This window comes from Rissa tridactyla, chromosome 4 (genome assembly GCF_028500815.1).
Source record: "Rissa tridactyla isolate bRisTri1 chromosome 4, bRisTri1.patW.cur.20221130, whole genome shotgun sequence".
NCBI classification, from domain to species: domain Eukaryota; kingdom Metazoa; phylum Chordata; class Aves; order Charadriiformes; family Laridae; genus Rissa; species Rissa tridactyla.
Window position 1 is genome coordinate 24,390,107 of NC_071469.1, and position 14,075 is coordinate 24,404,181.

Here is a 14,075-nt window from a genome sequence, read left to right on the forward strand (position 1 = left end):
GCCAAAGCCAAAAAGAATAGCTTCACATACTGTGTCAACTATGCACAGTACAAAGCCAATATAAACCTGGAATATGGTTTGTACTGAATATGAATTAAAGCGCCTAGGTTTTATGGCATGCAGGTTTTAACGTAGCCTGAATGAGACACGGTAGAACTCATGGCAGTTATTTTACTTCATGAGCAAAAAATATACCTCATGTTGGTAATGCCAGGATATTCCATGTAGGCCGGCTACCCCCATCTCTTGATTCAACAATACTACATGGAAAACTTGGGCCAAATTTTGTGCCAAAATTAAATAATCTTTGTACCTTTCACCACCTCTTGCACTTCTACTGAGACAGGATTGGATGCGCCATCTTAGTCTTCAAACTCAGACAAAAAAATGGCAACAGCTAACTGAAAACCTCTTATTCTGTTCGTGGAGTGCTCTTGACTCAAATATCATTGTTTTCTAAAATATATTAATTATTTGGAATCATACAATAAAATATTCTGCAAATTACAGTAATGAGATGGCTTGTTATTGAAAGTGTCCTTATTTTTTGCAGTTGGTCACATTAGTCATACGGAGACCTTCTGGTTTCATGTTCAGTGCTCACAATGATTGATTTTCTGCTAGAAATGTTCACAGAAAGATATGTAAGACAAACTCAACACAACAGCTTACGATTCACTTTTCAAAGCCTTCTCAAAACTCACGCAAATGTGCCTGAACACCAAGAAAAAAGGAATGCAAATGCATCTCTCCAGTTTTCAGGCATTTCTGCTTCCAGGGCCAAATTCTCTGTTGATGAAAACAAGCCATTTTATTGTCCTTGCCCGGCAGAGAACATACTGTACAGTATTTTGACATTTCAAACCAAAGTCTGACTAAGGAATTACATGGACATTTTAAGAAATGAGTAAAAAGGAGCTGTACAATTCTTAGCACCTTACAACGTTTTTTTCAGGTTCGGTTCTAAACTTATCTAAGAACTGTGGAGAAATACTTGTATTTCAAAACTGACACCACTACCTGGTAATGAATTTTGAGAATGTGAACGTTCTTCCTCTCCTAAAAAAACAAACAAAAAAAGCCCCCATTCTGACCTTCTTTCCAATGTTGTATGTTAATATATTAGAGTAACATCTAGTTCTGTACACTTTCTCAACAAAATTAGCATTGGTATTGTTAGTAGAGTACAAACAGATTTTACCGGGAAGGAGAGTTATTTTATTGCTTAATTTTTAATATTCAAGTTCTATGATACTTTAATTCTCATATTTATTTTATATTTTTGACAGGGAGGTAGATTTATTTGCACTAGGCTGCCAGACTATGTGCTTTACTTCAAGAGAAGCCAGAAATTATTAAAATTGATAAAAGAAGGTAGTCTATAATAAAAGTACAGTTTGGAGAAACCAGTACAAAATCATAGTCACGGATTCCTTTCCCATGTATGAAGCTTCATGGCTCTGATTCTATTCTACTGCCTTTGAAGTCAATGGAAAATCTCCCATTAGTTTCAGTTGTCCCTCTGTTTTATTTTCAGAAGTATTTTTTAAAGTTTCCCATTTCCAAGTTCCCATGATTTAACCTTGGGTGTGATCTTGAAAGAATTCTTATGCACACAAGCAGACAGAGTTACTGAAGTCAACGAGCCTGGAGGGCTGGACGCAACACCACCACTTATAGTGCTATATTCTGTTAACCACATGGAATGCCAATCACATCACTTGATTTCTCCATCCCACTTTATAATTCACGATATACAGCTCTGCAGCTTATGCAGTAGTTATATTGCTAACAATGGCAGCTCACTAGAAAAACACAGTTAATACTTTGTGGAATGACAAGGACATAAAACTGCAAGAGAGTGCTTTCAGAACAGTAGGAAAAAAAGCAAAAAGGCAATTTTCTCCATGTTTCTTGGGACTGTTCTGAATGACATTAAGTATAATAGGCTTGAGAGCAATATTTTGAAGAAAGTATCTGAAAGTTTGTTTTACATCAAGTCAGTTGATTCAGGCATGCAATTATTGCTGCATCAAGGGATTTTTTTTTGAAGACCTGAATAACAAAGAAGATAATGGGCTCCATCAGTTTCATAGGATATTTAAGTATCTAATTCACTTTTCAAAATGAAAATTTATCCCAAAGTTTCATCTGGTGATGCAATGCACCATCATGCACTGTGTAAAATCTAACAACATGGTTTGATTTAATTTGAAGTAAAGATAAAAACACCACTACATGTTACAACAGCTTTGCTAATGATCGTCAGCCCAAACTTTAACTTATTCCAGGCATTGTTCTTTTTTTACTTTTATCCTCACCTCTTTCTAAATAATCAATGCTATTTTATTTGCTGTCAGATAAATTTTCTAAAGTGCTTTTTCTTCTTCTTCTCCCTCCCCCTCCCCACCCGTCTTAACAAAGGTATCTTTGGTACCAGTGAAACGCCGAGGAAGAACCCAACCAGAACCATGTATTGGATATTCTTTCCTCTATTCTGTAAAAATAAACTAAGTTCACACACACACAGAGACAAAGACACACACACATGTCTGTATTTCCACCATTTCTTTCTTTTTCTTTCTTTTGGGCATCTGTTCTACATTCTTTCTCCCTCATCTCCCCGCTCCCCAAGGGGAAGCACAGTCCATCCAGGAGGTTTCTGTGGGTTTCAGCAAGGGTGGACTGGCTTCTGATTGCTGTTCTCTCCCTCCCGTGATTTACATGAATTAAATGGTATCCGGATTTTTGAAAGGACCGTATTTGGTTGGAAACTGAATACTTCTTTGATTCTTAATTGTTCAAAGCAGAATTTCTAAGGGATTTTTTTCTTCCTCTTAAATATCAAAGTAATTAAGTCTCCAGCAGCTCCAACTAAGTTCCCCTTAGATTTGTGAACTGAACTTTTTGTTTCCTTTAGTGTGCTGATATTTTTCCAAAATGGCATCAATGAAAGGACCATAGAAAATAAATCCATTTTTCTAGCAAGACGTCTTCTGTGCTAAATAAATGGATTTAAGGATGTCCAGACTCTGCTCATAGGAGATAATAAGAACATTTAGCACTACAGTAAATGTACTTTTCTGCTAAATGACTTTGCATCTCTCAAGTATAAGTAGAAACATTAAGTAATGAAGCTCCAGTCCAATAGAAAAACAGCAAATGGATAATTAAGAAAACAATGAACATTAGAAAACCTATAAAAACACAGACATGCAGCTAGGCCAGTTCATTAAGTTCAGTCTAACTTGATTTCAGCTGTAACTATAATAATATCCAGCAGACACCCCCCTGCTGAGAGACGAATGTGCAAGGAATCTCTTGACCTACTGATTTTAATAAAACACTTGTTTCAAATGCTGCTTTTTAATTAAATGTCTGGGTTTGGGGATTTTAGGCACCAAAGAAGGAGTACTGGATACCCAGGAAGTAGGGACTACATAACCGAGTATATTTGCTTATAATAAGCTGAACAAAGAAATTATGAAAATTACTATTAAACATTGGTAAGTGACGATTTATTGGGAAAAGACTGCAGAAGGGGAGTTCAGGAATCAGGAACAAAGAAGTGGTCAAGGACTCAAAAAGCATAGAAGAGCACATCTTGAAACATCTCCTATGGTTAAAAATAAAATATTTACAAGTAGACTTCCACACACAACCATAATTGGGACCAATGCAAAAATATGTAAAACAGAGAAAATTAATTCTACATCAATAAGGCCTCTAACCAGAATAGACAAATTCTGGATATAAACAACATAGACTTGTGATAAGAGGCCTGGATTACCAGGCACATTACTACCTCCAGGGGTTCAAAGAGATTAAATAAATTTCTTGATTGTGCCATATTATTTTCAGGTCTCCTATGGGAGAGGAAAAGATATTTGTCCACCTGCCTGGAATAATCTGGGGGTTGGGACATTCTCCTCTACTGGCTGCTGGACCACCCTTGCAAAGGGGAGAGGGAGCGGATGCACCTTAGCCTCTTTTCCCTGGCACTGTTCTCCTGCGTCCCTAGCACCAGCACAATCATTCAAGCGCAGACTTGGTACGGCTGAAAAAAACATGCTTTGAGTTAAACTGATTGTCAGATTTGAGTTTAAAATCAAATGTTTTCTCACTCCCAATAGTTTCTGGAGAGAGGGCGTTATTTGTTGTCCTATCGAGTGTGGCTAGCGTTCCACCGCCTGCGCTCACATGGAGGCTCACATGGGGAGTTCCCTTTAATAAATTCACTTGCTCTTACTTATGAATCCTATGTTATGCCTACCGCTAGAATTGTTTTGACTTTTCATCTTAAACTGAGCTTGAAAACTTATTTTCTGGCCTGTAGCATATGATAGTAGACAAAGCAAATGATGTTGAAGATTGCAAGGTGCCTTCCAGTATTTTTCTAGCAATACTAAGGGTGCTGGTGCAGAATCAGTACTCTCCTCACACCTCTACTGAACATACGGGGCGTAGAATGCTGCCACGAAGGGTTTGCAAATCCCAGTTTCTCAGATGATCTACGCTCAGATGATCTCTGCTCTACAGTAATGCCTGCTCTGTTGCTTTAAGGTAGCTCTGGTACTTGCAAAATTTAGAGGCACTTTGGACTGCTCTAAACCGTTCTGGCTGGTAGCAGCCTCTGCACAGCCATACGCCATCTGAGAGCAATTGTGAGCAGATGCCAAGCGGTTGCCTCTGGTAAACGGTTGGCTCTGGCCCATCTGACCCCAGGGTAACCCATGTTTTTGTGGCCAGGCTAGTGATGGAATTGCCAACTGGGAATAAGCAGTACTACGTATTCTTCTACTTTCTTCTGCCAGAGCAAAGCCGAATTGCCAGACGAGTTCTGAACGTTTCTCTATAGGGTAAGCAATACATCAAAACCTATTGAAGTATTTAGTGTTTTGCAAATGAAGAACCGCTCAAAGGATGCTACGTAGGTGTCTAGAAATTGATCTTGATGACAATGCAGACTGTTTCCCACTTTTTTTTCCCATAAGAACAGGTGATGGGATTACTGCTGAGGGTACCTGGGCTCTGGTTCATGTGAGTCCCCTAGGAGAGATGATGCACTATTGACAGCTTCTTCCTCGCCCTTGAAGCTTGTGAAATTTGCTCTCATCAATTGGCTGTTGAGACTCTTTAGTTGTTCAGTTGCTAGAGCCGTGCAGGAGCTCCTATCTCACTTGCCTCACTGACACTGTTAGCAGAACAGGACGAGGCCATATGTCAGATGGGGGGGTTTATGGGAAGAGCTCATGTACATCACCAGCCTCAGTGATGGGGTGTTCAGCACACCTGCCTTCTTGTGGAAAACTGGGGAGGAAAAGATGTATATCTGGACTCTGGCCTTCATCCCAACCCCAACTACTGCGGCCGTTGTCAAAAATGAAGGATGTTCTCAGTACATTACCAGCAGCTTCTGATAATTGGAAAAGGTGTAGTCTGTATTTTGTCTGAGAATACTGATCACAGACTCAAAAGCAAGAGAACAGAAATGACAATGTTTAACACTTTGTATTACAAGCAAATCAGAAATTGAATTGTTTGGGACAAAGCCGTAGGGCTGTCTCTTGACTAATATCAGATGTCTGCTGTAAATAATACAGATGTGAAAGTTTCTGAAAGGAGAGCTCACAGTAATCTTCTGTGAAGGAATTGATAGTCAACCTACATACAGAATTTGCAATTAGCTCCCATGACAATTATTGAGGCAAAACCCACATGGGAATAACAGACATGAAAAATAAAATTTTCTAATCTATTTAAGAAAAAGTTAGAGGCAACTAATACTAGGTCAACATTCCAAAAGCAACCGTTTGAAAATTTTAACGAAGTTCCCCATTTTCAATCATATGATCATAATAATGTTAACATCTGAGTGTTTTCTAGATGCCAAATTATTATTCCTGCAATTTAGAGACTGTGGTTATATAAAGAAAATAAGATTTTAATCTCAGGGAGGGCCGTCAAAAATAAATGAAGCTTAGAGGTATGGCAGTCAAGCCCTGAGTGAGATCAGGAAGTTTTTCAGACTAAGAGCTGTTACCAGTCCATGCATCACAGTAACAGTTGATTTACATGCCTTTTTGCATTTAAAAGCATGTTGTAAACATGAACAAGTTGCCAAAAATTTCTGTAAGGTCGATAAATACTATAGACAAACTAGGAGAAGCAGAAAACTGAAGAACTGTATTTTGGAGACTCTAAGCAATCACAGTTAGCTTGATTTCTAATAGGATTTTAGATGCTTAGCACTAGACTGGTATTTATTTTTCATCGGTGCATATTTTCTGGTGGAAAATCATGAATCGATGACGTTGAAAAGGCTTTTACTGTACTGCTATCATGAGATTTTTAATTGTAAACTGAATTTACAAACTATTCAGACATGGGTGATGTTTTCATAGTTCGTACAAATCAGCATCTTCCTACTGCTGACCTGGGACCAGATGACTCTGAGGATTGATTCCAACCAGTCTCACACTTGTTCATAATCAGGTACTGCACCTCCTCTTGGCCAGGTTCCCACAGCCCACCCTGGCTCTCTGGAGCCAGGAAGGGAGAAAAGGTGGATCTGGATGTATGCACATGTGGAGTCCGTTTTCCTACGGGGATATATTCTAGCAACAAGGTGCCATAGCCATGTTCATATAGCCAGGTCTAGGTTTCACAGTTACCAATGACAAACTAGTTTTAACTAACTCAGTCTTAAAAAAAAAAAAAAATTTAGTAAGGCTGAAGTGCCTTGGAAAATCTCAAGAATTCTGTTTGTCATTACTATTAAAGAAGAAAACATATTTAAAACATATAAAATTCAACATAGTTCTCATTTTCTCATTTTTTGAGCGACAAATAGAAAATAATCAGGATTTAGAGCAAGGACAGTGCAGATTTGCCCCAAAGCTGTAGGGGTCAAATGCAATTAGCCCTAGCTTCCACATCAAAGCCAGACAGATCTATAACAGTTTCTGCATGACCTGCTTCTAGTTTCAGCCTATAAACGTTTAGATTGGAAATACCGTCCTGAAAAGAATACAGACTGTAGACATGGTATTAGATTACTATAATTATGAGAAATTATTTGGTTGAAAAACTTGGAAATAGAATTCAAGATCCCTCAAACTTTGGCATATTTTTCAAATGAATCTCAGCTGGACCCAACAGTTGTTGGCAGTTGATGGCAGTTCTGTATGAAATATGTAAGTAGATTCCAACACAGTTTTCACTGGGCCCTTGTGCACAGCAAACATCACAGTCTGCAATTGCAATAGTTGGCCCCTTGTGAGGACAAAAAAGCAAATAAGCATGGAAGTGAAATTATCCACTTATTCACTGAAAGGTCCCTCTGGGCTAAGTTGAGGAACAGAGTGAGACAATATGTATGTGTGAAAGAAGGATAAAAGCATGGCTCGTGCTTCCACAGTGCTTGTGCTATATTTCTTCTATGAATAATCAGAGACTTTGGTTGTTCAAGGCTTTCAGTCCTAAACCAGTACTATAATAATTAATCATTGAAAATGGTGAAATCTTTTCTGCTCATTAACATGACAAGATGGGTAAATACAAAGTATAGGCACCGGTGTATTTTCTATTGTGTACTTAAATGAGAAGCCATTTAAATGTCTTTATTCTTATCCTTCTTAATATGGTATCAAAGAAAAATTAATCACACTCATATCACCCTTCACCAAAATGAAGGGAAAGATTTCTCTATGCTGCACGCAGATTTATGTACGATCTCCATTAACGTTAATGGGAGCTTTCGGCTAAATCCCCAAGCCCTGCAGCAGACATCTACGCTTTATAATTTGGGGAAGCACTGTCAAGATGGTGGAGTAAGACCCAACAAACATGAAAAAAACACAGCATAAATCAAATAGTAACTGGAATTGCAGTAGGGAACAGCAAGAACACTGCAGAAATTTGCACTTTGCAAAGCAATAGGGTTCTTGGATTCCAACAGAGTCCTGAAAAGGTAAAAATAGAGCTGGTGTGAAAAGGACTGATAGAAGTCCAAACAGCTTAGGAAGCTCAGTAGCCTATCATCACCTCCAGGAATAGTGGCATACGCCTCCATGATGGTGCAGGATGGAAGATATGGTGTTATTTTCCAGGGATGAATCAGTGATACTTTCTGTCTGTATACTGTGTTTTGTTAGTGGGTAATTGGTTTCTTGAAAAGAAATTTATCTGTCCTTGTTTCAGCAAAAGGAACATGGAAGAAGATATATATATGAACAACCCTGCGCTTTTCCAAGCAAACGAAAGTCAAAATAATATTTTAAACCAGATGAGCTCTTGTTATAGCTGGCTGTATGTTAAATACAACTTTGCAGCCTAAAAGTTCAGTCTTTGAGTTCTCCTCTGTCTCGTCACACTCTACATGCACTGAAAGAAAATGAGACACATTCACAGGGACAAATACATCAGTCTTGGCAATCTAAGCAATTGTACCTTACAACAACTTCTGTTCTCTTATCCCACATCTCGGAATTTAAATCCCGTATCAGATCAGACCCCCTACATGGCAGTAGAATTTGATGTAAACAGAAGCAAGATTTAATGGAATTATGCCAAGAATACTTTTGGGCTAAACTGCATATAATAGAATTTCTGCCAGTGAATTGGGTGACAGGAGCAGAAAATCTAATCAACGTTTTTTACTATGCTATCACCTTTGAGTTTAAGTATAGACAAACAAATACCATAATGTATCATTTCCATGCAATGAGGGGCTGCAAAAATACAGATATTAAATGGAAAAGCCATTTGAAAGGCAGAAAAGAAGGTGAGTTTAAAGCAGTTTGACCCAGTTAGGCTGGGGATCTCCAGTATATGGCGTGAGAAAGTATTTTTTACACCTGGAAGATTTCATTTACCACGTGCTCTAGAAAAAGGTGAGCTTCTTAAGGAGTTGAACAGGAAGGATTAAAGTAAAGCATTAATTTAACATGTAAAGGACTGTTCTCCGAGTTGTGATTAGCACTGTGATTCTAAGTTAAGAAACTCAGATTTGGTCAACATTTGTGTGATACGTTATCTGTGTTGCCTGTTTCCAACAAATGTGCAGGACCCTTCTATATTCATTCAAGTCACTAACCACAACTTGTTTTCCACTCCCCTTTCAGCTGTAGCGAAGTTCATCCATAACTTGTAAATTGACACTGCAACTCGTTTGGCCCCCTTGCAAACCATGAAGCTTTGGCTTACTCTGCGTCCATTCTAGCTGCCCTTTTACTTTGCATTCAGTCGTATCTGTAGTTAAATGTATTTCTTTATGAATCAAGAAGCAGCAGAGTAAAATAGCTACAAAAAATGATGAAGGCTGTGTTTCACAGTAACCTAAAAGTTGCACAGAAATAAATAGAGAACTGTGATTTAGGATCGATACACAGAAAGAAGCTGTAGTCACCAAAATAAAAGAAAAGTCTCTACTGAAATAGCTGAAGAGTGCCTCTCCCTCCTCTCCATTGAACTCTGCTATTATTGAAATTAATACATTGATGTAGACGGACTTTATCAGGATATTCTGAAGAATGACTTTTTTTAATATATGGGATTTATTTTCTCTTTCGCTTATAAATTAAAAGTAAAGAACTATCATCATAAATGCCATCATTTCGAAAAAGTTATGAGAGTTCTACGGAAAATCTGAAATCTGTGTTCTCAAATTTGTCTGCAAGACGTATATATATGTGTATATTTTCCTGTGAAGTTTTTCCCTTCCTTCTAAACCTGATACAGGTTTACCCAGAGAAATGGCATCAAAGGGGTTAAAGACATAATATTAATGCTGTACTACACTGATGTCAGCAATTTATGACGGGATGGTGGGTTCCAGTGCCAGAAGCTATGGCACAGGAGAGAATGTTATTTTAACAGCATGATTCTCTATGAAAGCCTGTCATCTTCTGTTCTTGAACCTTTGCTGATGTACTAAGGCGACATGCCCAGATAGAAAAGGAATGTTTTTCAGCTGTTATGTGGTGGCTATTAATAAAGTTACTGCTATACAATAAATATGCTGCTACTGCTTGCCATCATTTTAAATTGACAAAGACATAGGAATCTCTTGGGGCACCATTGTTTCTGAAGGGCCACATCCTTCATTCCCTATTCAGATGAAACTTTTAATAACGTAGCTCAGGAGAAATTTTCCTTTTAAGAATTTTAAGCCCTTGAGACCAGCCGGGTACAAATACCATGCTGTGTCAGGCCACATTCACTGTGACTGACAGGGCATAATGCAACACACAAGTTCAGATTTTTCTGCATTGCTCCTCTCATACTCCTTTGATATTTTTCTAACATGCCTGACAAGACCATAGTCAGGTCCAGCACGTGCTCAGCAGCAGGAAGACAGAGATGAAATTCTGAATGCTAGGACTGATTTACTGTTATGTCTGACTAATAGCCCTCACAATTCACAGTGGATGAATAAAAAGTTTAGCCCTTGTTTAACTCTCCCCAGAATTTCCTTTCTTTCTGATCCCACTTTCCCAAATCACTCACCTGTATTCCAAAGACTTCCTTACTTCTTTTTCAAAAGCAATTGCAAGGCAAAGAGAAACCTTCTGTCTAGTAAAGAGATTTTTTATGTATGCCATTTGACCAGTTGCACATGGTTTTCTTTTGGCTAACAAGTTCTTGCAACGTCATGGCCAAGGACTATAGAGCTAACCCTTCAAGGCCCAATGAACAGTTTTACATGGTTGTTCATAGCTTACACAAGCGTCCTTCTAAGCAAATTATCAACAATGCCTGTTCTTGAAAAGATAATTATGTCTACCCCATTCATCAAGAAAGAAATCTGACTCACCATGATGAGCAGATGCACCTTGATTACCTGAGCCAATTAGGTCACCTGAGCCAAGGTGGCACTTTGAGGCACCAAGTTGCTCACTGAATCACCTCGGTGATCTGGGAGAGCAAGAAAATTCTGTGGAATCAGCAGAACTTAGACAAAAACATCTACAGAGAAATATTTACATCTCTGTATTTGAATTTCCTGTGTGTCTGTAAAAATAAAATACTTCTTTAATGTTAAATCAAAGTAGCCGTTAATGCCTTTTATACCAAAATTAAAATGTAACATGCGTGTATACATTACTGCTCAAATTTGAAGTAGTGCTACTGCAGCTGTAAAACTGGTTGCTGTTCATACCTACTCATACATTATTCCTGCTCAGAAAGTTTACCACCTACCTTTCATGTACTTTGTTGCCTTCACTCACCCTGATCTGTTTTTCTGCCACAATACATGAAGCAAAACTTGAAATTTCACTGGAAAATGCAGAAGTGGAGCATTATTTCCCTTACACATAATAGGGGGGGGAAGGGGGAGGAGGGGGGGAGAAGAAAAAGAAAAGAAACAAATCCCAAACTGTCTCCCTGACTGCATCACCGCTGGAAAAGAAAACTGAGGAGACTTTAGACAATGTTGAACAAGATCTCAGCAGAGGAAGCAACTAATCACAGAAACAGGTGATCTACTGGTCCGAGCACAGAACTGCAATTTGTATGAGCACATGCTGTAGAACTAGAGGAGCCATCCTGGGTCAGTGAATCCAATTCCCTGTTATCATAAGTAATCATGTCATATAATCCCATTCATCTCATTTGAGCTCCGTCTTAAAACCCTTTTTATGAATTTGCAGAATAAATGCATTCATCGCTAGTTTATATTCATTTGTTCTTGTGTAACCTTGTCCTTTAGCAAAAATAGCTCATCCTCCTCCCATCCCCCGTTTATTTATAGAAAGCAATCATATTTTTTCTCAGCTATTATTTCGCTAGGCTAAGTCCAGCTCTTTCAGTCCCCTCATGTAAAATAGCTTCTTCATTCCTCTAATTATCAAAGCAGCTGGTCTGTGTACCTGCTTCAGTCCAAACACCTTTTTTTATAATACTCTCTACAATGTTGGAAATAGTTTTAACCAATTACTATTAACCGTCAATTTTTCACTACCTACTGGAAATACTTTGCTTCACACGTAAGATGTTTTTCCTTCTCTCTTTCTCTCTCCCCTTCTTTCTTTCCTTTCCTTTCTCTATCTCTCTCTGTCATGGTCAAGTCACAGAAGTCTTTTGTGATTGACTCATGCATCCAAGTCTCCTTTCCCATCTGCTGTTTTCCCAGCCTGCAAGTTCAACTTTTTGTTAATTAACAATATAAATGCATCAATACCTAATATTTTTATTTGTTTTGCTTAATTTAGTCATAAATCTGTTATTTCTGTGTCTTAGAACTGTCAAAGATTTTTCATATATTATTGCAGTATTCCAATGAGAACTTATCTCAAATTTGTGTCGTTGGTTGATTTTATTCCTAATAAACTAATTCCTAAATGAAAATGCTAAAAATTGTCAGCTCCAAAGATAATGCTAGAGGAATTCTGATAACAATATCAGAGGCAAATTACTCCTTTTTTAGCTCTCTTCAGTTGTTTTACACTTAGAAAAGTAATTGTTTCTAAGTGTCTAAGTCTCTTCCTCAGGCTAAATAATGCCACCATATCAGATGTTCTCTTGAAATCCAGATAGAAAAGTGCACTATAACTTTCTTCTAGAAAACCAGTTATCTGGTTAAATCCAGCTGTCAGGCTAATCTAGCATGACTCCTCCCTCTATCTTTGGCTAATGCAAATGGCATTCCATCCCAATTTTTCACAGATATCTATGTTCTTAAATATTTGTCTCAAAATGGGTTTTAAAACCTTGATTATGACAAAGGCAAACAACCATTAGCCACAATAGCAAAAATGACCACTTCCTTCTTTTCTTCTCCTTAGAATCATAGAATCGCCTGGGTTGGAAGGGACCTTTCAGATCATCAAGTCCAACCATCAATCATCATCCTTCCTTTTCATATGTTCTCCTATTAGGAAGGATGCTTCAGGAGTTACTGTTCGAAATCTTCCAGATTTCCAGGGTGAAATTTAACTCTTGCTGCATTCTCAGATGAAGGAACATCTGTTTTTAAATACATGTTTCTATTAGCCTTTTTTGCCGTGGCATTTTTCAGTGTCATCTTCACAGAAAACTCAGTAACAGAGTTCTGACGCTGATACTGAGACCAATTTAACGTACTTGGAAGGAGTTACAAAAATTGCTCTCTACAATAGGGATAACGAAATATATGTCACTCAAAGTAGGGTTAGGAGTTTTGCTTTGCTTATATTTATGTGCTGCTTTAGAAAAAAAAAAAAAAAGCACTGTCTGTGGCATCATCATGTCCCCAGTAAACGACACTGTGATCTCCTAAGTGTCCGAATGCTAACCCTCTTGGGTCTCTCGCAAGTTCTGCTGGATGAAAAACTCTCACATTGGGTATTTTCTAGGAATGCATCTAGATTAAATCATTACAGCCTACCTTTTGGCCATTGTGCTATGATAATAAGTTATTATACTGTTACTATTGTTACAGACTAATCCTACAGTGGCAAAAATTGCTACAGTTTTCTTACAATAGCTTCATAATTCACGAAATCAAATGAGAAACAGAAAACGCTACATAGGCTGAAAATTCTAATAACAAATGTATGCAGTGTAGATAGTATTTATGTACAGGTGCATATATCCATGCACGAAAAATATTTATAAAATACAGGTCAGTAATGTAGACTAGCAGCTTAGATAAATGCACTTTAATTGGTACTAAACCGGGTAAGTAGACACTGAAAAGGCAAGACAGTATTAGTCAGAATGAGAGGACTAGTGCTAAAAATATATGAAAAAGAAGATAGTATAACTTTTTAAACAATATGGTAAGTGGCAAGATCATAACTAGAAAAAATAATTGTTTCATATGGAAAATGCATGCTACACATGACAGAAGGGAGAAGGGGGGCAAGCCAGACCAGTCAAAAGCAGTGGTCATTACCAGACGCTTCAGAAAGTCCCGGAGACTAACGAGACTAAAAAGATCCTAAATTCTAATTGTTCACATATTTGTAAACAAGTTCCTAAGCGTCCACCTAGCTCCTGAATGATTAACAGATGTCTTATTCACTCCTTTACAAGGGCGCATATCCTCATATCCGTAAAATATTTTTATTTTGCAACTAAGAATGTCCTGT

General features: G+C 37.9%; 1 protein-coding gene across 11 annotated transcripts in view; it reads right to left on the minus strand.

Moving 5' to 3' along the window:
* The window catches only part of FLRT2 (fibronectin leucine rich transmembrane protein 2), a 67,256-nt gene that overhangs the window by 28,132 nt on the left and 25,049 nt on the right, over window positions 1–14,075 (minus strand). For 3 of the 11 annotated variants that reach the window (XM_054199557.1, XM_054199556.1, XM_054199554.1), the window contains exon 2: window positions 10,817–10,917. The exons of the other annotated variants lie outside the window; for them this stretch is intronic. The gene's annotated coding sequence lies outside the window, so the exon portion shown is untranslated. The remainder of the gene's footprint in view (window positions 1–10,816; window positions 10,918–14,075) is intronic. 11 annotated transcript variants of the gene reach the window in all.